This window comes from Nicrophorus vespilloides, unplaced genomic scaffold (assembly GCF_001412225.1).
Source record: "Nicrophorus vespilloides isolate i.1.1-1 unplaced genomic scaffold, Nicve_v1.0, whole genome shotgun sequence".
In the NCBI taxonomy this organism is placed as follows: Eukaryota; Metazoa; Arthropoda; class Insecta; order Coleoptera; family Silphidae; genus Nicrophorus; species Nicrophorus vespilloides.
The window spans coordinates 28918-31971 of NW_017098422.1; positions in this window are offsets into that span (position 1 = coordinate 28918).

The following is a 3054-nucleotide window of genomic DNA, read 5'->3' on the forward strand; positions in this document are numbered from 1 at the left end:
ATTAACTCGTATAGTGCGGCTCGTATAGTCCGGATTTACTATTGAAAATTTTTAAAGAAACTAAACTTTTCTTCAATTGAAAACAAATAAAATAACTTTGGTCGGAAAGACATGTCCTCGATTAGTTCAGTTTCAAACATATTGGCAGAAATGATTATCACTATACAGCATGTATTATGCGTGTATTTTTCTCTATAATCTTTGATTAATTGACATAAGAAGGAAATTAACAGAAGTTGTTTAACTTTCGTAAGCTGATACATTAAACGATTTACAAAGTTTAAATAGTATGTGAGTAATTTAAATTGCAGCAGGATTCACAGCGCAATTAATGTCTTTGAATCAGCGTCCTGTAAATTGCATCAGCTGTTAACAAACATTTCCCATGTTAATTCCATGTCACGCTCGATTTTGAATCATTCCATCAGGATGCGATTAAACGATGCAACAACCACATTTTTTTTTATATGCATATACCATTCAAATCAACGAACGTTTTAATATCAGCGATATTTAATTGTATACGAATTCCTGAAATTGAACAATTCACTAAAACTGAAGTCAATTTGTGCATTTTTAATTCAATAACTTTGTAAACAAACTAATAATGAAATAATAATATTATCTTTACGTATTTTTCAATTAGCTTTGCGGGCTGCAATTTTGTTAGCGTTTGTATTTTTTTTGCAATTCGACGTTGCAGAAAAAACAATGAATAAAAGAGAGCTGCAGTAAGTTAAAGAATGCTTCGTATAATTTCTAATTAATTCTTGAACGCTATTTTAATTGAGAAACTTGCTGCAGAAGTTTGCAGCTTACAGAAGAATGCAGATGAGATATTTCGGTTGCTCGTTTTCACTGTAAATATACAATAGATCATCCCTTTCATATTTTCTTTAAATTTATTCCTGAATCGAGAAATAACAACATTTATTTACATCTCCTACACTTACTTAATACCACGTGCATAGATTTGTACATAGCTTTATTTATAAAACGAGATTATTACAATAACAGCATTGATTAACTTCTGCTTAATCTTCTACAGTTACTAACTCGATACTAGTGGAGTAAAATGACAAGTGTATGTATGCACTTTTCGCCTATTTATTATAATACAAAACGGTTCATCTTCATCTTTAATGTTTTCTTTACATTTATCTCTTAACACTAAATCTACCACGCGAGTTCAAACGACCATTTTTTTAATACAATAAATTCTGTAATTTGTAAAAAATGCACTGAAAACGCATAAAATTGTGTTAAATATTATTCTATATTAAGATATATGTGTTTCTTTTGAAGCGGTCATTTGACCGCTCACGGTAGGAATGAGTAAACATGAAGCATCGGTAGGTTTAGAGTTAAATGAAATAATTACAATAACAACATTTATTTACTTCTTCTTAATCTTCTAAAAACAGTTACTCATTCAGTACTTACAACGTGTATAGTACATACATAGCCTCCATCATTACCATTGTTTATTTACTTGTACCTCCCATACTTTTCATATTCAATTTATAGCAAACGTTACGTTCATCCTGTTTTGTATGTTTTTCTATGTTCATTTTTGATATACACCTTTTCGCTAAAGAAAACATCATATTTTTTTATAAAGCAGATAGAGTGGATATCCTTGTAGTCCTTGATAAAGGATGAATTGATGTGAACATTCATCTTTGAGTGTCAATACACATGGGCCCTTTGTAAAAGAAACTGTTACATAAACTTACATCTAAATCACATTTTATGACCTGGATCATTCAATCGACATTTACTTATTTCTTCGGAACTTATATAGAAATAAATGTATTGTGTATGTGTAGTCTAGTGAAGTTGATATTTGTCTTTCACTGTTACAAATTTCGAATTTTCCCTTAAAATTTAATTTCTCAATTATATAATAACATAATTTAATTATCTTTGTTTTTAAACATTTAAAAATCCTAAGAAAGGTTAGTTAATCCATTATTTTGATTGTACTCATTATTTTTAGATAAATCCAAGTTATCGCTTACTTTGCTTCATTACCACTGCTACTAAATGTACATAGTTTTGTTAACTATTATTCAAATTTACTTAAAAAATATATTCATCAATCCTTAAAACCTTATGTAAATCAAATAAAATGGAAGCACAGTAAAGTAACCTCATCCATCATTCATGTCATCTTGAATTACAGATGACCACGAAATATAAATCCAAATTTCCGAAAATCCATCTTCATCATGTATTAAATGCCACATTACAATAAAAAAAATACATTTCATTCGTGATAACATGAAGTTCAAAGATCAGCGTTTCTAAATCTATGGGTTACGTTAAATTTTGTAATGAGTCATGAGTAATTGTGTCAAAGCGTGGCATTGTCAAAATACTCTGAGCAAATGGGTTCCTGTATAACTACAAACAAATATGTTGGGTCTTTGAATAATAATAACATTAAATTTGCCTTAACTAAACATTATTAGACAACTGTAATGTTTATTTCATTTGTATGCTGTATTAAACCCAATTAACTTTTAACTGTTCTAATGAAAACAAGGGTAGGTTTCTCACAAATAGTATTTATAAACTCTATTGTTTTAACCATAATAAAATTTATTAACCATCAAATAGAATGAATTAAAGATTTTCACTGTAATATTAATTGTTCAAATACAAAAGGATTAACATACATATAATTTATTAACTCTGCATTGTAACCATAAGAAATTTTATTGGACTGAAATAAATACGTATATAGAGTTAAAGACTCTTTACACACACTTACATATAACGAATGTTAATTGTAGTTGTAACCACAATAAAATTTATTGACCATCAAAGAAATACGTATAGATACGTTATCTAAGATTTGCAACTGTAATGTGTATATCACTTGTAAGTTTTATTAAATCCAATTAAGATTTTATTGTACAAATAAAAAGGATTTTGATTTATATAAACATATAGAGTGCAACAATAAGAAAATTTATTAGACATCAAAGAATTACGTGCAGAAAGTCAAAGACCTTTTACACCCTAATATATATGACGAATGTTATTTTT